The sequence below is a fragment of the Capra hircus genome, chromosome 27 (assembly GCF_001704415.2).
Source record: "Capra hircus breed San Clemente chromosome 27, ASM170441v1, whole genome shotgun sequence".
Classification (NCBI taxonomy): Eukaryota; Metazoa; Chordata; class Mammalia; order Artiodactyla; family Bovidae; genus Capra; species Capra hircus.
Genome location: NC_030834.1, coordinates 7,703,498 through 7,723,088, shown reverse-complemented (window position 1 = coordinate 7,723,088; position 19,591 = coordinate 7,703,498). Strand labels below are relative to the sequence as shown.

General features: G+C 49.7%; 1 protein-coding gene across 2 annotated transcripts in view; it reads left to right on the top strand.

The window, feature by feature from the left end:
- The window catches only part of CSGALNACT1 (chondroitin sulfate N-acetylgalactosaminyltransferase 1), a 332,678-nt gene continuing 315,726 nt past the window's right edge, over positions 2,640-19,591 (top strand). Inside the window, exon 1 of one of the 2 annotated variants that reach the window (XM_018042046.1) lies at positions 2,640-2,795. The gene's annotated coding sequence lies outside the window, so the exon portion shown is untranslated. Of the gene's footprint in view, positions 2,796-3,217; positions 3,241-19,591 lie in introns of those variants that run through there. The other variant, XM_018042047.1, reaches the window with a different exon arrangement.

Here is a 19,591-nt window from a genome sequence, read left to right as displayed (position 1 = left end):
GCGAGATGCTATGGACTATAATTAGACCCAGTCTGAACCTTGCACCCCCACCCCTACCCTTTCCTCTCCTGAACCCCACCACATTCCTACTTGAGCACGACAGACCTCGCCCATCAAATGAGTCCCTCTGACTCCACAGTACAGTTGCTGTGATCTAAGAAATCAGATAACCCTGATTATTAGAGCTATTTAAAGGAAGAGTCAACACACTTGAGTGACCGCCTGATGGTGTCTCTTAGTAAGAGTTTTAATTAATGGGCTTCACAACTGTTCCCTCTGCTCCTGGACGGCTCTGGGTGCGGCTTCTCAAGGATCCTGGCAAGGCCGAGCAGTCTGACCTTGAACTGGGTGAAATATTTTTGTACTTAAAGTTTAGTACCTGTGCAGTATATATCTGAAATGGTTATTAAACAAATTACATATTATACTATACATATTTTTATTTTCTAAGTATAAAAGTTTGACATCGTATGTATTGTTTTGCAGTACATGTATTTTTATTCACTGAAGATATTTGTTACTTTTCCCATATAAATTTTCAGTTGATATGTTTTATATTCCTTTTATTTAGTTTAAGAAAAATTTTTTTTGGCTGAGTGGCATATGTGTGGGATCTATAGTATCTTTGTACAGTATGTTTTTATATGACAATTCCCCCCAACAACCACCCCCCGCCCCCGCCCGCCATGAGGATAAAATCACGATCTTCCTTATTTCCAGAACTTTCTGTGTATTTCTGTACTTTTAACATTACCAGGACCTGAAAAGGTGGTAGCACCTTTATAAATAGGTTATGGAAATTCACATAACATATTTTGAATCCTAAATCACTCTGTTGTGAAAAACGTTTACATAAGAACATGTTGGCTAAAAGCTGAAACCCACATAGAAAACCAAGAAAGTCTAAGGGAACCCGTCCTTCCACTGGCGTCACTGTCCCAGTTCTGTTTGGCGACATCCATCGTAGAGGGCAGAGCTACAGGGGTGAGCAGGATGCTCTTTCCCTAGTTTTGTTTCTGTCCCTGGAAGAGACTAAGGATGACCCACGGCACCTCATGCCAGTACCCCCTCTGAAACAGTACCCCCCAATAATCTATATACTCAAAATAGTATCTACTACATAATTACCAAAATAATACCTACTTTCTTTCTGGGTAGCACACCCACAAAAAGTATTATATTTTCTCACATTATGCTATGACTTAGTTTTGTAGTTTTATCATTTTTCAGCTGTCTTATTTTTTCATTATTGTACTAACTATGGTGAAAAATTACCTTAGCATCAGGTACACCTTAGCCAGCCCTTCCTGACTCGAGACATGTGTGTCGATGTGAAACATATTGATACCTAGATCACTGTGCTGATCTATTAGTATCTAACTGAGAAAGACTGGAAAACTTCTTCAGATACCTCGACAGGCGTGTTACAAGCCCTGGAGAAAAGGCGATTAATCCTGACTTGATTTCCTTTTCCTTGTTTAGGACAGGGAAAGAAACAATTGCAGCCACAGGGGGTGCCCCCTATCTTGCCCACGGCCAGTCCCCATGACCTAGAAGTTGAGTCCCCTGGAGTCCGGCACAGCAGCCCCTGCTCAAGTTTTTGGTCCTTCCTCCAAACCAGATTCTGTACTTAAACCCTAGTAAATAGAAATTCTGGAGACATCATTGAACAGAGCGATGGCAGACACCTCAGCAGAGGAAAGAAAATCAATGCTTTAACAATCCACCTGTCACTGCCTGGGGGTGGGGGGATGTTGGTGACAGCTGGAAGGCTCTGAAGAGGTTCCTTATTCCCCAGAGGGCTTGGCGGTGCTGGCTCCAATCTTTACACGCCGCATCACTAACCCAGCTTCCATGGGGGCCTCCATCTGTCCAGTGGGGACTGTCATATGGCATGGGTAGAGGAGGCTTGACCAATGACTTTCACCTACATGCTCGTGGATGCCCAGTTAGCTATTTATTGACCACCTCCATTGCTTTGCCACGTTTTGGGGGCAGCACACTGACACTATTTTTCATTCCTTTGGGAAACGCTTGCTTCTCCCCCTCTTTCCCAAATCACAATTGAGTTCCTGTGGGAACCTCATCACGAGGTAACTCACTCAAGGGTGTGCGGGCTGGGGGCCGAGCCACCGACGTCTCAGGGCATCCTTGGAAGAGGGATGACCTCACCTGGGCTGGGGGCCATCGAAGCACCCCCAGGAGCCAGCAGTCTGGCAGCCAGCCTGCTTCTTGCCTGCCTCCAGGACCACTGCCCTGTGCCAGCAAGTCCTCGGCCTGGGGACTTACAGCGCTCCGCTTGGCCAGGCAGCGGAAGGGGCACCTAGAACCAGAGGGCTGAGTTTTAGCCCTGGTCCTGCCTTGGCGCAACCGCGGGGCCTCTGAGACGGGGTGGCAGGTGGAGAAGCGGCCTCCTCCAGCGGGACACTGGCCCTCGCGAGCCTCCTTCATTATACCAGGGCTCAAGATACCCCCAAACCTTGCCTCCCGCAGAAAACCTACAAGTCCAGGGCACCCGTGGCCCCGAGGGCATGTGTGTGTGTCGGGGCGTTCTCATCAACACTCTCTCTCCGGCTTTCCACTCCCCCCGCCACTTCCCTCCGCGGCCCCCCAGCGGTCGTCAGGGGTCCCTGCAGACCTCACTCCCTGCAGCGGCGGGGCTCGGGGCTCACCGCTTTCCGACCATCGCGCGCGGCGAGTCCACGCTCTCTCCCGGGCGGGCGTCCTAACCCCCCAGGGCCGCGTAGACGGCGACTCCGGGATTAATTCTCCCCAGCGCCGTCTGCAAAGTTTTGGTGAGTGAGTCGGCCCAGGGCAGGGAGGGCCGCCCAGAGCCGCAAGGGGCCAGACGGGTGGGAGGGAGGGGGTCCGGAAAGAGGAAGGACCACCCTCGCCGAGGAGATACCGACCCTCTCTCTCTCGGCCGGAGCCCGGCTGCCGCCGCGTCTTCGCCCCTCCCGCAACTTCTCTGGCCTCGGGCGCGCGCGGAGCCGCCACCTGCGGGGTGGTCTCGGGCGCGCCCGGCGCGCGGGGAGCCGCTCGGGCCGGCGCGCCCCCCGCCCCGCCCGCGGCTCGCCGCCCCCCAGCCCCAGCCCCGGCTCCTGGCTTGGCGACGGCTCCGCGCTCCCCGCCCGCGGGTCCCCGGAGGCTCGGCGGCAGCCAGAGCGGGAGGTGGAGCCGAGCCCGCGGCGCCGCGCAGGAGGAGCGAACGGCTCTAGGAGCCGCCCGCAGCGCCCAGCGGTGAGTCGGGGCCAGGCGAGGGCGCCGCAGGGGCGTCCTGGCGCCCCCCGGCCCGCCACCCCCGGGGGGCTCGCGGAGGGCAGGGCCGCGCGCAGGGGGGGTCGCGCCGCAGGGAGGGGAGGGAGGGGAGAGGGGCGAGGGCGGCTGCGATCGCGAGGCGCCGCGCCCGCAGGTGGGCGCGCGGGGTCGCCGGCGAGGCTTCCCGAGAGGGGTCGGGGCGCGGCCGCGCCGGGCTCCCTTTGGCTTCACCAGCCTCCGGCGGCGGCCTTTAGCTGTTTAATGACTTTCTCGAACACCCACTTTAAAAGTAGCCTCTGCACGTGTCCGCGTGACCGCTTTGCTGCTCCGCACCGAGTCGTCTTCGCTGGGATGGAGAGGGCGCCGGGTGCGCGCCTCGGCTGCGGCGGGCAGCCGGCCCTCTGGCCTGGGACCCGGGCTGGGGGCGATCGTGCGCGTGGGTCGCCACGATCCGGGGTGCTGGGAGGAAGTGCCGTGTGCGGCCAGTGGAGGGCACTGGTCTGGGGTGGGGCGGAGGGCACTCGAGGGCACTGGTATGGGGTGGGGCGGAGGGCGGGGGTGGGTGAGGAAGGCGCTACAAAGACTCCCAAAGTTGTTGTTTCCGCGGCGCTTCCTGCACCTGCACTGGCGTCGGGGACTTTGAAGTTATCCTTTCATCGATGAGCTAAGGGACGGGAGAGGAGGCGGCAAAACTGCGGCGTGCAAGCCGAGACAGCGAGCCCTGGGAGGCACCAGTTCATGATAGAGGGGGTATTTCGCAAACTCCACTTTTATTCTGATTTCAAAGCCTCGGAGTGGTTTTTACTTAATGTCATTAGAGAAGTCTAGATAATAAAGATAATTAGCTGTTCTTTCGCGTCCTTTTTACTAGAAATTGAAATTCAGTTCTGCCGGATTTCTTGTATTTTGTTCACATTTTCATTCCAGAAAGTCATAATTATCGTACGTAGCGTTACTGGCCACAATGAACGTTATGAACAAGCCCTGCGCAGCGCCGTCATGTTGCTAATTGGAAGGGGAAAAGTCTTTCAAACTTGGATATAGAAGCATAAAGCGAAAACGTGAAGCTTTAGTTTTAGAAACTGATTTGAACACGTGTGGTGGTATTCAGTGTCTAAGTCGTGTCCGACTCTCTTGAGACCCCCATGGACAGCAGCAGGCCAGCCTCCCTGTCCTTCACTGTCTTCTGGAGTTCGCCCAAGTTCACGTCCACTGAATCGGTGCATAATAGGATGTGGGGTGGCCTGTTGTGCTTCCAGACAAGGTTGGTTCCTGGAAAACCAGAGATGGGCCATTACATTTGAAATATGTGATGGTTCTTTCCATCCTGTATGTGCTCTAAAGTGTATGGTATTGAAATGCTTTAATTCTGTTCATCTTTGTGTTCCAAATTGCAGACTGTATTAATTAAGTTCAAAGCAAAATCTCCAGCATTTGGATTTGCCAGATGATACTGAAGTGATGAGAACTTTGGTTTTGCCATGTCAGACTCTTGGTCTCCAAGCAGCCTCCCCTTTGTTAACTGTGTGACCTTGGGCAAGTTCACAGCCTTGGTTTCCACTTTGTTAAAAGCCAATAATATCCCTCACTTTATGAAGCTGTTAGGGAAAAGGAAATAACACTTAGGGACTTACCCCTAGCGTTGGGAGCACAGTAAATCCTTGACTTTAGGAACCCCCAGATCTGGCATGTTTTCAGTGTAGTTGTTTTTCATTTAAACTTCCCTCTGCCCTGCCACCTTCCTTCCCGGCCATTCATTCAAGCGCCCTTGATTGAAGAACCTCAGATGCCGCCCTGTCTGGGTGTTTGGAAACAGTGGGGGTGGGCGATGCTGCAGGTTTTTCCTGTTGGTGAGATTTCATCATGAGGTCACGGGTGGATGAGTTGTACTTCCTAGTCTTCCTGGTGCTCCAGCTCTGTCCCTGGTGTAATGGTGTCACGTTGGAAAGAAAGCACGGGAAAGTGCACGGTGCTGGCTCTGGCTCTCAGCTTGTGTCTCCAGGCCAGCTCGGGCCTGGCAAGGTGGGGCTTCATAAATATTTGTGGATTTGAAAGACAGGATGTAATGAAGTTATTCTTCAAGTCACATTTTTTTTTTCCCCTAGTGAAAGCACCTCGGGATTCTAAATGATGGCTCGGCTGTATATTCGGGCTAATAGAGGTTATTATGGAAGGCAGCTGAAGTAGACTTTATTACCTATCGATTTGCCCTAGTGGTGGTGAAGCAGTCTTGGAAAAACTGCAAAGCCAAGTCGGGGCAGCGGCTCCACCACTAGGGGCCCCCTCTGCATAGTGTATCAGCCAGGCTGTTGTTCTTTGCCATTATTCTGTCCTTTAATGCAGCGGTCCCCAACCTTTTTGACACCAGGGACTGATTCAGTGGAAAACAGTTTTTCCACGGACTGAAGGGTGGGTGGGGCATGGTTTTGGAATGATTCAAGCAAATTGCATTTATCGTGCTCTTTATTTCTATTCTGATTACATCTGCTCCGCCTCAGATCTTCAGGCATTAGATCCTGGAGTTGGGGACCCCTGCTGTAATGTATCAATAGCAAAGGAACTGAACTTCTTTGGTTCTCCATATGGAAAAGGGCAACCTTGTGTGAGAAGCATTACTGAAGGCCTAAAAAGTATGTGTAGGTGGTCTTAAATGTCAGATACGGTACCATTTTAGAATAAAGTTAAAGGTTTAAAGGAGATTTAAGAATTGGGATTTTTGCTTTGTATATCCTTATATTCCAATATATGATTTTAAAAGCTGTCTAAAAATGCAAATCTATGCTTTTGGCCTAGTACTTTCAGGGTTTAGGGAGAGTATGTTTTGGGTCTTATTTTTATCTTTTAAATTAATATTGCTTTGTTTCCTCAATTGGTACTTGCAGCACTAATAACTTGCTTCTCAGAAAATTTATCTGGCCAGCAGAAGCTGCAGGTGTCTTTTTTTAAAAAGGGGCGACATGAAATTTCACACATGAAAAGTACGTTTTATTATATTCTAGGAATGTATCATTGAAAAGCATTTTTCTTCTGGGAATTTTTGACAAGCCCTTTTATTTCCAAATTCTACCCTGAATGAAGCTACTCATGCTTGACACTATTGGACAATTTGAAGGTGTGTTGGTGTTTTTATTTGTCAGATGGAATTTGCTATTTGGTAGGAAAAAAACACTGACAAGGTATGTAAGCAAACACGATGACTGAAAATATTGACATTGTTTGTGAGAGAAAAAGGGAATATTGTGCTTTCAACTTTTCAGTAAAATGGCAATTACAGTGAGAAACTAAATACCCGTAATTGGTGCAGTAAAAACTAACAATAGTTACAGAAGGGTATAGTGCATTGCAGGCCCCGAATCTTATCGAGGGGTTTCTTCTCAGCTCAGAAAGTCAGCAGACTCCTGATTCTGATTTTCACAGGATGGAACTTTTTTATTTTTCAGTATTTTTAATGGACGTGTAGTTGACTCAAAATGTGTTAATTTCTGCTGTACAGCAGGGTGATTAGAATATATATTCTTTTTATATTGTTTTCCAGTGTGGTTTATCATAGGATAAAAAGCCTACGCCTGCTGACCCCAGCCTCCCACTCCACCTCCCCCAGCCCCCTCCCCCTTGGCAGCCCCCAGGGTTGTTCTCTATCCGTGAGTCTGCTTCTGTTTCTTAGATACACGTTCATTTGTGTCATATTTTAGATTCCACTTATAAGTGATGTTCTGTGCTATTTGTCTTTCTGACTTATTTCACTTAGTGTGATGGTCTGTTGGTCCCTCTGTGTTGCTGCAAACAGCGTTATTTCCTTCTTTTTTACGGCGGAGTAGTATTCCAATGTGTATATATGCGTGCCACTTCTTTATCCATTCAGCTGTCGGTGGACACTTAGGTCGCTTCTGTGTCTTGGCTATTGTGAATAGTGTTGCTACGAACATAAGGGCGCATGTATCTTTTTGAATTGCCGTGTTGTCTGGATACATGTCACATGGCGACCCTTTAAAAGCAGGCAGTCTGGTCTTTGCTGCCTTTCTGTCAAAGTCTAGATCATTACTAAGAACTGGGGAAGAGGAGTAACTGCTTTGTGAAGGTCGTAGATCATTCTTATTATCCCTTCCCCACGAGTAAGCTAACGTCTGGGGGTTGTGTTTAGGATTCTGAGCACATCACAGAGTCACACAGATCCTGTTTGCACAACAGCTCTTCTCTGGAGCTGGGCGAGTGCTGCGGTGGCCCTCAGACATCCAGCAGTGAGCGCTCCCCATATTCACGCGCCCCCTTCCCCCCGGAAGGCTCCCGAGGCTCAGCCACAGCGATGTGTGTGTACAGCCATGTGCAGAGCATTTGGGTTTGGCCTGGAGCCCCGGAGCTGACCAAGATGATGGCTGCCTGGGGTAGGAGGAGCCGCCTGTTTACACCTGGGAGTCTTTTTGTAGGAACTTGCGCCTGGGTGGTGCTGGGTGCACGGAAACAGCACCGCTAGAGTTGGCAAAGAAAAGTTTGTTTGGATCCTGTGACGTAGAGGCACGTTGCTTTGCTGCACAGATCGTTTTAGTTGCTGTTTTCAGATAGTGGGAAACATAACGTCTGGTTATCCCGGGGTGATGTTTGACCCTTTGTTTCCTTTTCACACCCAGGGATATTTAACTTGATGGAGGAAGAGGGAAGCGGGAAACAGGGGGAGGGGATGGGAGTTGTCTGTTTACACTGGACACCGAGGCACACGGGCAACTTGATAATAGCGGCCGTTCAAAAGAACCCGCCCGCCAGTGCAGGAGATGCAAGAGGTGCAGGTTCGATCCCTGGGTCGGGAAGATCCCCTGGAGGATGAAATGGCAACTCACTCCAGTATCCTTGCCTGGGAAATCCATGGACAGAGGAGCCTGGTTGGCTGCAACCCATAGGATTGCAAAGAGTCGGACACAACTGATGGACTGAGTACATCACCCTGGTGGTTGGGGGAAATCCAAGTCTACTCTGTTAATGAACTTACTAGGGTGATGGCCTTTGACTTAGGTGCTGGGTACTCGCGAAGGTGACCTTCTGCTTCTGTCTCCCGCCGTTTAGAAACTTGCTTCAGTTGGTGTGTCCGCTGACATCTGTGAACAGGCTGCTGCCATTCCAGGAGATGCCCTGTGAGCTGGAGCATCCGTGCCAGGTTGCACAGCGTGGGAACAGACTGTGACCTCAGCCCGCTCACCTCCCGCGGGGCACTCTTTTGGGGGCACAGGTTGCACAACTGTGTGAGAGGCTTGCACCTATTCAGGTGGTTAGGGCAGTGCTGGCACCTGGTTGATGAGAGATGTGCCATCGCTGATGCTGGTGGTTGCTATTGTTTATTCCTGATAGCGTTGCTTTCAGGGTAGAGCATGCTGGTAGGCACAGCAGTCTGGAACAGAGGATTCAGGTGAGCTTAGTGCTTATAAGAATGTTTGCAGAAGCAAGTGATTCATTCATTTCTGATTTCTTGCTGCATTTCCATTATAGTTCTTCTCTTCATGTGACAAAAATGTCTCACACAGAGCCCTTAACCACGTGGCAGCCTCTCTCCTAAATTCGGGCCAGGAGTTACTCATTTTGCCAGCACAGCAACCTTAGAAAGACACACTCTTATTATCTGCATTTTGCAGATGAGAAAACCAGGATGTAGAGAGGCGAGTTACCTGCCCAAGGTCAGCTCAGGTGGAGGCCTGGGTGGCGGGTCCATGTCTCCCTCTCTGTGCTCTTTTCCAGCATCAGTACTCCTGGAATTGGTAGCTCAGAAAACGTCTTCGTGTCCTGAGGGTTAGCAAAATGTGAAAACATTGATTTTCCTTAGATTCTTGTGTTTGTATCCTTTCCTAGACCTGATGGAGCAAGATGATAAACTGTTATCAGCGGGTCTGCTTCAGCGCTTTTTATTTGTAGATCTTTTTATTTGGGGCTTTTTCTAGTAGCTTGAAATACAATACACTGTGGTACAACTTACTTCCGCCCAACATTTAACGTCGTAACAAGGTGTTTCGTAGGCATGTTATAAGCAGAATGTATGAATAAAATCCAGCGCTTGGGTTGCAGAATATTCAAGTGTGAAGGCTGGAGTCAGCCACTCATGTGTTCACTTAACAGAAATTTCTCACCTCTTTGCTGAAGGTGTTCTGCCAGACACCGAAGAGAAGGCAGAGGTGTGGAAGGCTGCAGGGCAGAGGAAGGCTCCAGGCCTTTGCGGGGGCGTTGCTGGGGTTTGAATCTCAGCTCTGTTGCTCTCTGACCAGGGGTCCCATCGGTGGACATCTCTGAAGCTTAGTTTCTTGTATTGTGTCTGTACACAATGGGGAATGTATGTATGTATGCATGCATGTACGTAATGAAGAATGTATGTATGTATGCATGTATGTACACAACGGGGAATGTATGTACGTACATAATGAGGAATGCATGTATGTACACAACGGGGAATGTATGTATGTGTGTATGTACATAATGGGGAATGTATGCATGCATGCGTGTACACGGTGGGGAATGCATGCATCCATGTATGTATGTACATAATGAAGAATTTATGTATGTATGCATGTATGTACACAATGGAGAATGTATGTATGCATACATGTATGTGATGGGGAGTGTATGTATGTATGGACGTGATGGGGAATGTATGTGTGTGTGTGTGTGTACATGATGGGGAATGTATGTGTGTGTGTATCATAATGGGGAATGATAGTACTGTGTTGGCTGTTGCAGAAATTAGATGAGATGCATGGGGAAGGCATGAGACCCCTAGAAGGGGGGAGTCCTGACCCACAGTGGTGCCTGCCTCTTTGCCTTTCCCAACTGTCTCTTCTCCTCCTATCCCCCCATCATGGGGGGTGGTAGAGATAAAGACGCTTAGCATCTCAGAATGATTTAGAATCTTCCTTTCTGGCTCTCCTTGTGGGGCTGGGACAGACCGGGCTCCTAGTGACACATGACTGGTCCCAGTGACACGTGAGCTTCTGCCACGTGGGGTTGCTACCCAGGAGTCCAGAGGAGGATGAATTCCAGGGAGCCAGGGCAGCTTGAAGCCCAGGATAGGTGACTAGGGGTCTAGGGATGAGGATGAGGGTCTTTTGGAGGAGTAGCCAAGAACTGGGGTCTCAGGAAAATTGGAACAAGCCACACCTGAATTTGAGAGCGGCTCAGTGGAAGGGGTCTGGGGTCTGGGTGAAGGGGAGGCAGAAACGTGAGCAGCTTGTTTTCGGGGGCACGAGGGTGATCAGGTGGCTCAGATGTGCGGGCCAGTGGCTGTGCAGAGGTGCGAGGAGTGGCCTGCAGCCCGCTTGGACCGCCTCCCCAGTGCTGCAGGGCTGGCTACAGACTCCCAGCTCCCTGGCCTCCCTCTGCAGGGTTTTTCCAGAAGCACCGCAGCCTCTCCTAGCAAACAGCCAAGTCAGAATGATTAGCTGTTGCCAGTTTCCACTCCAGACCTTCAAGGGCTCGTTGGTATCGCAGGAGAATAAGCCTTTGCTTATTCCAGCTGGGGATTCGGTTAAACACACCTAGATCTGTTCCTGATGAGGCAGGACGCCAGGCTCAAGGGGCGCTGATCAGGGTCCTCCCGGTGTTTCTATAGCGTGGGCTGTGTTGTCAGGTTGGGGGTGTTCTGGGGGAGATGTTCCCAGTGGCTTTATAATAGGCCGCCTTGTTTGGTGTCCGGGGATAGATGCCATGTGTGGTAAGGATGGAATGCAGGCTTCACAAAATCATTACAGTCTGGGAACGGCACCTCAGCCAGGGAGCAGGAGCCCTGACTCATTTGTCCTGCGTTGGCACATGGTCATAAACCAGCCCTTCTGTGGATAAGCAAACAGAACCTGCCCAGGTGCAAGAGAAGCTTGATTCAGGGTTTAAAAAAAAAAAATGCAAAGAAGGTTTAAAAAGGTACTGAATCAGGGAACCGTTTGTTTAAAGCAAGCTACTGTAGTTTTCAAAAGCCCATTTAATGGAATTAATAGTGTATATTGAAACGAACAAGCAGGCTTTTAAAAAGCTACAGAAGGGTAGCTTTGTGGGGAGCAGAGGAATCCTGCTTGTGAAGTCAAGACTGGTTCCCGAGGTTCTTGGAGAGCTGAGTGGAATGGATGTTTCCTGATCGCTCTAGTAAGTGAGACCCAAGAGATGCGGGTTTAGTTCCTGGGGCGGGAAGATCTCCTGGGGAAGGAAATGGCAACCCACTCCAGTATCCTTGCCTGGAGAGTCCCCTTGGACAGAGGAGGTTGGCGGGCTATAGTCCATGGGACTGAGCCAGGAGGCAGCCCCTTGGGGGTGGGCCTGGGCCTTGGAGCCCGTTCATCCGGGTTCATACTCCACCCTTTCTTAACTGTGCTCCTGGGCAAGTCACTGAATTTCTCTAGGTCTCAGTTTTCTCACCTGTAAAATGAAGATAATAGTGCCCATCGTATTGGGCAGCTGGCAGATTGATTTAGACAACGTTGGTGGATTGCTTGGCATGCGGTGGCGATGTGGTGGCATCAGCTGCTGTGACTGCAGAGCTCCCCGGGGAGGAAGGCGGGAGGGAAGACGCGGACAGGAGCGCCTTCGTCCGCCCGGGGCCTGCGCTCTTCAGTTCCACTCTTGTCTAAAGTTCTAGAGGTTTCTAATCCAGCGTGTCCTGAATGTCCGCCGTGTATATGTCCCGATGATAAGGTGTCTGGGGGTAGACTCTGATCCCATAAAACTGCCCTCGGCGTCTTCATGTAGGTCACAGTCTTAGGCCAAGAGGGGCGAGACCATGACTGGGTCTTGTTGTTAAAGAAGGAACGTCTAGGGGCTTCCCTGGTCGTCCAGTGGTTAAGAATTCGCCTTGCAGTGCAGGGGACGCCGGTTTGATCGAGGTTGGGTAACTAAGATCCCATGTGCCAAGGGACAGCTAAGCCCATGGGCCACAACTCCCGAGCCCTTGCAACACAGCTGGAGTCCATGCCTTGCAGTGTGAGATCCCACATGAAGCAGCTAAGACCCAATGCGGCCAAGTAAATACATATTAAAAAAGGAAAGAATGGCTGGTGTCTCTCGGCTGTTTCAACGAGCTGCCCAAACGATAGTAGCAGGCCCTATCTTATTTTCTACTCTACATACAGATGGGTACATCATAGACATAAATCACTCAAAATACCTAGGGTACCTTTGGCTGTCTTTTTTATGTAGAAGTGAGATTTAGTTACAGATGTGTGTAACTACATAAGGGGCTTCCCAGGTGCTCAGTGGTAAAGAATCCACCTGCCAATACAAGAGACTCAGGAGACATGGGTTCAATCCCTAGCTCAGGAAGATCCCCTGGAGGAAGAAATGGCAGCCCGCTGCAGTATTTTTGCCTGGGAAATCTCATGGGCAGAGAAGCCTGGCGGGCTTCAGTCCATGGGGTCACAAAGAGTCGCACACATCTGAGCAAGTGAGCACACGTGTGTGTGCCTATGTGATGAGAAGCCAGCAAAGGAGAAGTGTCTGGGGGGGTATTTCTTTGGATGTGCCTGTGACATGCAAGCTCTTGCGTCTGAAGCGTGTTCTTTGGTTGGGAGAGTCCTTCCTTGATGCTGGGAAGGATTGAAGGCGGGAGGAGAAGGGGATGACAAAGGATGAGATGGTTGGATGGCATCTCAATGGACATGAATTTGGGCAAACTTCCGGAGTTGGTGATGGACAGGGAGGCCTGGCGTGCTGCAGTCCATGGGGTCGAAAAGAGTCAGACACAACTGAGCAACTGAACTGAACTGAACTTTATGTCTTTTCACTGAACTTGTGGCCCATAGGTTTCTGGGCCAGAATGATGAGAGAGAGCTCAATTTACAGAGTTTTTCTTTGTTTTGTTTCTCTCCTCCTCATGGCATGCGAAGTCACTTCAATCGTGTCCAACTTGTTGCGACCCCATGGACTGTAGCCTGCCAGGCTCCTCTGTCTGGGATTCTGCAGGTGAGAATACTGGAGTGGGTTACCATCCCCTCCTCCAGGGAATCTTCCTGACCCAGGGTTCTAGCCCAGGTCTCTTAGGTCTCCTGCGTTGGGAGGCGTGTTCTTTACCATGAGCATCACCGGGGAAGCCCTGTTGCTTCAGAAGGAGTCTAGATTGATGGAGAGAGGATTCCCCAGCTGACTGACTCTGTGACCATGAGCAGGTTCTTAATCCCTGAAGTAGGAATCTGATTATTGAAACTCAGGGGCCGTTTGAATGCAAAGCAGTGAAGCGGGTGGACTGTGAACGGCTCCATTAGTCAGATTGGAGGCTGAAGCCAGAACCCGCGCTTAAAACTAGCTCCTCCCTTGGATCACGTGAGCTGATCCCACATCTTGGGCCTTGGATTGTCTCAAAAACAAGTGTTCTTTGTAGAGGGTATTATTCGCTGATGTAAATAAAAAGTCCTGAGTGTGTTTTTCTATGACTATCCTTGGGTGGTCAGGAGAATTTATCCGGCTTCACTGGAATTACCTTGTTCTCTTCCTCCAAGAGTGAGTCTGGACCACAGCCTGGACTGTCGCTAGCCTCCTCAGGGCCTTTCTGCCGAGCACGAGTTGCATGTTCTGATGGTAATGGGGTGGAGGCGGGAGGAGAGGCAGGATCTAGACACGTCTGCTCGCCTGAAAGCACAAGGAGGTGATGGTTGGGTCGGTGGGGAGGGTGCTGCCTGGGGTGGAGGTGTGTAGAAGGCACCAGCTTTTAGAAACTCTCTTCCCTGGTCTCTGTAAGTGATTTCGTGACCGTTTCGTTATTTGGGAGGGGGGCAAATGTAATGCCAGTGTGAGGTGGACAGGCATAATTGCAACTCTTCAATCACTTAGGAATGAGAGTCAGAGAATGGATGGAGGAGAGGCTTTGACTAAAGCTAGCCAGTTAGCTTTGACTAAAGTCTAGCATCCACTGTGAGAATAGTGCCTGGTACTACTAGTCTATCTACATGAGCTAAAAATCTTTGAAATGGCAAAACCGTGCATCTGAAGGGAGCACTTGGATCCTGAAGGATTTGTCGACTTCATTTAACAGTCTTATCAGTGACTTCTTGGAGTTGGAAGTTTTTGTGGGGGGCGGGGACCACCACTTAACAAGCATACATCAAGAGAAATGTTATCTCTTAGATCAGTTAGACCAACAGTATTTTGCAGAAATAATAGCACATTTGAGATCGTTTGGACTATCTCCTGGTTTTCAGAAAGAAGCCCAGAGAGGGGATATGCCTTGTCTAAGATGACTCAGGTGCTGAGTGGAATGACACTGTTGAGAATGGAGCCCAGGTTACTTGTTTCCATCCTGCTGGTCGCTATGGGCCATGCAGTCTCCTTGGGCACCAGGCCGGCTGGCAGGTAGTTTTAGGTGCCCTGACAGTGATGCCACCTGTACAACTCTCAGATTTTCCTGAATTTGGTTAGGGAGCTCCCTTTGAGTGCCTGGCACTGTTCTCGGTGCTAGAGATAGACGTAGGTAAGAAGACAAGGGTTTCTGAGGAGCCCACAGTCACGTGAAATACCAAGATGGGATATACTGTCAAGCCGCGGCTGGGTGACATGTGGAGCATCATCCCTGGGATGGTGAGCTCTTAGTGCCTGCTTCAAGATCAACAGGACTCGTTTTTATTTCCTGTTGATTTTACAGCATCAGAAGTGGGAATGATGGCCATACACTTCATGAATTGAATTGACTCTGAGTGATTCCAGCTTCGTCTGGAGTCATTCTGTACACATCCAGCGAGAGGTTTAAAATTTGAAACCCTCTGTCCTCTGGACTTGAAACGCATGGTCTTTCTGGAAACACTTGGTAAGAATAGTTCTGGATGAGTTTGTTTATGGACACAAATCAAAAATTGGACTGTTTATGCCAAAGAGGAATAAAATGCAAATATGTGTGTCACTGAAGCTACATCAGGTTGAATAATAGGTTTTAAAATTAAATCGAGGCCCATTTTTTCCCCCACCGTGAGTGCAGAAGCAGCAGAAGCTTAGGAAGAAATCTACTTAGGTACTCAGCAGTATCCGAAGCACTTTATTTATGGAAAATTTTGAAACTTCGATGAAAATACTGGAAGAACCAAGATTCAGGTAGACCAGATGCTGTGGCAGGACAGGTGATGTGGCAAGGAGACCCGGCATTTTCATGAAAGCCTGCTTGGTGCTGTAGCTCCTGTGTCCAGGCGTGGCAACCCCCCCGCCCCCCCCCGCCCCACCGCCCCCCGTGGTACCAGGCCTGAGGCAGCAGCAGCTTTGTGTCATTTTTGGACAAGACCGCAGGCCCCTGGAGCTTGGGGACTGCAGTTCAGGCAGTTGTTGTTTGATGCCCTGCGAACAGCCTGGCTCAGTGTGTAGACAACAGAAGGAAGGTTCTCTGCAAACATGCATGAAATGAACAGAGACATCAACTTAAAATCCACAGGGCTGGGAAGAAACTGTGTTCACAAACAGGACAAGTTACCTCCCAGGATCCCTGCATGTAAAGCTGACCTTGGAGAAACCAAACAAATGACCCGCCCTTCAAAATCCTTTTTAGTATCACGTGCTGTTCGTAAGCTTGCCTGTCTCTAACTCTGTTCCCACATGCTGTTTGCTATCTTGGTGTTTTCTTGCAAGCTACCTGTAAACCAATTACGCATTCACAATCTTGCGGCAGGCTGGCTAGATTTAATAGAGTCAGGAAGGCTTCCAGCACATTAAGTGTTCTTGAAGGTAATAAAAAGGACTAATTATCTCGCTGAAGTGATTATAAGAGAGACGTTGGAGATCTTGACTCATGGGGATTTTGACAGCAGTCAGAGTGGGTAAGATGGCTTGAGAAATGGCAGAGCTGACTTGTTTCAACCAAGTGATTTCCTTACGTCGATGATGTGGGTGTATCTGTAGCCCACTGAGCAAGCAGGCAGGCTGAATAATGCAAGGTGTGGCCGGGGCTGCAGCGGTGATTGGAAAGTGCGTGCCTGGTGCCCACCGTGCGAGACTGTGAAGTTTTACCTTGAATGATGGTACCTCTCTTGCAGCCATCTGTCTCGCTCTTTAATAAGCAGTATTCCTTATCAAGCCTGATTTGTGTACATTGATTACACCATTACACTCGTTAAATATTAAAGTGTTTTCCCCCTCGTGTGAAGTCTAATTAGGCAAAGTGCTCAGCGCAAGCCTGGCATTGTCATTCAGAGTAATAGCCTGGTCATTACGTGTGACATACCTCAGCTTCCTGGATCACTTGTCTTTTCTCTTTCCCTCCTATCAGAGTGCCCGTGTACCACATATAATGCAGCAAAGTTTGATGGAGGGTTCAGCACCGTCAGGCCATTAAGAAAGGTCCTGCTACAAAGATTATGAGATCTTTTAAAAATGAGTGGAGTGATGTATTGTCTATAGTTGGCGTTTTTTCATGAGTTGGGCTTCTGGACAGATATTTCTGATGAAACTAATTTTTACTAAATTGGCGAATTGTAAAATAGCTTTAAAGGCTAAAAATACAAGTGACAGTGTTGTTTGGAAGAGAAAACCCGTTAGTATTATAGTTGCACTTTATACATGCTGCAGATAAAAAGAATAATTTTAGGTGTCAAACCAGTGTCTCCTGATAGTCCAGTGGGGTGGTCCGTTACTTACTTTTAAAAGCATATTTATTTATTTGGCTGTACTGGGTCTTGGTTTCAGCTTGTGAACTCTTTATTTGTGGCATGTGGAATCAAGTTCCCTGACCAGGGGTAGAACCCAGGCCCCCCTCCATTGAAATTGTAGAATCTTTAGCCATTGGACCACCAGGGAAGTCCCCATTACTTACTTTTTCAGCTTATTTTTTCTGTGCAGTCTTTTTTCAGAAGTTAATTTGCGTCGTGGATTTCATAGCAAAACCCTTTGTCCGTATGAGGCCAAAGGTAAGACTATGGATCAGGCTAGTGTCCCTGGTAAGTTACCCGCCTCATTTTGAGACGATCCCTGTAATGAACGTTGTCTTTTTCGGAGGGGTTACGGTACTTCTGCAGTACTTACCTTTCTTAAAAAACCCACAGTCTGTTGTGAGCATGTGCACACACAGGCACACACATGTGCAAAGGGTAATCTGGGGTTGATGGGTGTGAACCAGCTTAGCAGTAGGCCCGGTTTGTTGCTTACTATTCGCAGGGAGAAAAGCTTTTAAGGCCTGTTTCACGTGCTGTGCACTTACAGGCTGATCGATTTTTCCCTCTCTTGGTCCCAGCAGCTCATGGAGGGGCTTTGAAAGCACCTTTTCCCCTTCGCAACTGCAAACAGCACTGGCACCGCCTGCCCTTTACGCATTCTGGAAAGAAAGCAGCCTGTATCGCCTTGAAGCGAGAGTTATTTTGAGTTGTTTTTGAATGTGGTCAACTCAAAATGAAATTTAGCTCCGAGTTAAAATATGGATATAAAGATCAAAGAATGGAAGGGAACTCACAGATTGTCTGGTTTAACTTTTCTGCTTCCCGCGTGGGGACGCCAGTGCAGAGAGGTCAGCCCTCCTCAAGGTCACAGGGTGTTAGCAGGGGGTCCCGCATCCCTGCACTTGTCTCCAGGCCTGAGGACAAGTCTCCCAAGGTGACCCTCGGGCCAGGGTCCATCTGCTTGCCCCTCACAGGAGTGATATACCTGAGCTTCGGGTTAGAAAGGTCTTGAAGGAAAGCTTGCTGCCTTTTAACCTGCTCAAAGCAGAACCTGTTGGGAGTCACAGAAGAACTTATATTTTGTATCTGCTAATTGCCATCTTCCTAGAAATGGAGAACTGGGGGCCAGTGTCTCCCTCTGAACTGTTCTGAGTTCAGCGGGGGGTGGGTAGGGACACAGCTGTCTGTTCTCCTGGGATGATGGTCCAAGAGAAGGTGGCTTGCTGCGCGCCCAACCCGGGGCTCAGCTAGGGAGTCGGGTTCTCTGTTCCGGAGGCCCATGGTTTGGTCTCTGTCAGCCTACAGTGGCGTCATCAGGCCTGAGTAAGTAATTTCACCAATACGCCAAGGCACAGAGATCCGTTTACCTTGACGAGTGACTGTCTTGCTGGTTGGTAAGAGGCCTGGTGATTAAGCATGTGGGGTCTGAAGCCTAACGTACTTGAGTTCGACTGGGTGCCAGGTATGGGGTTTAAGCAAGTTACCTCAGCACCTGCGCCTCTGGTGTTTGGTCCGTAAAGTGGGAGTCATAGCAAACATTTCTATTGTACTCACTCTGTGACATCTGCCGTCTAGTGGCTCAGGACCATTAACTCATGGGGTGTTCACAGCAACCCCAGGAGGTGGGTACTACCGTTATTCCCACTTTACGGGTGAGGAGACTGAGGCCCAAAGAGGTTCTGTGAATCGCTCACGATGACAGCTTTTAAGGGGTGAAGCGAGTAGGATTTGAATCTCGGAGCCGGTTGCTCTGAGTCTGTCTCCTTTGGTGCCTCTCAGTCAGATTAACTTGACTGTGAGGATCAGGTGACACAAGCTGCCCTCGCTGAGGGTGAGAGAGCTGGCGTCGCCTTAGCAACAGCAACAGGGAAACCTCCATGATTAGCACCTTCTTTGCCCTTCAGGGAGCTCCCAGAAACCAGATCATAATCAGAAAGTCGCTTTGGCAATTACAAAAGTCACGCAGAGAGAGCTCAGGAGCCTTGACCGAACGTTCCTCGGTGTGGACGGTGTTGGGGACAGCCAGAGCCAGGGGGCTGAGCAGACGGCCCAGACTCCTTTCCAGCTCGCGAGGCCTGGAGACTTTCTCCCCTCGGATGGCTCCGGGGTCCCAGACAGCAGCTGTGATCTGTCTGCTCTCATCTATCATTGCCACAGCACTGACCTCCGCCACTGAGGTCAGCGGTGACACACGCCTCTGAGGCCACCACTGGAAGGGCCATACTTTGGCCGGCTTGCTCCACTTTGTATCATGTTCATAGCCTTGAGGTCAAGTGCAGGCTCACGTCCAGATCGTCTGCTGTGGAGTTTACATGTCATGCTGTGCCTGCTGCTTCGTTTTAAGTTAATTAGTCATGATAAATACATGCGCATGTAAATAGGCATGTCCCTTTTAGCTTATGATAACAAAGTGAATGGCCGTCCAGGGAGCATCTGGCACTTTCCCTCTGGAGCCCCCACATGTGCTTCTGGGTCAGAGTCCCTGCCTTCCTCCCGACCCACCCCCACCCAGGGCTAACTGCGCTTCCAAATACCGTGGTAATCGTCTCCTTGCTTTATTAGAGTTTACCGCCGACGTGCATCCCCACGTGAGCTGTTGGTTTCTCTAGATTTATTTATTTTTAATTGGAGGATAATTGCTTTGCCATGTTGTGACGGTTTCTGCCATCCATCGACATGAATCAGCAAAGGTATCCATACGTCCCGCCCTCTTGGACCTCCCTCCCACCTCCACCCCATCCCACCCCATCAGGTGGTCA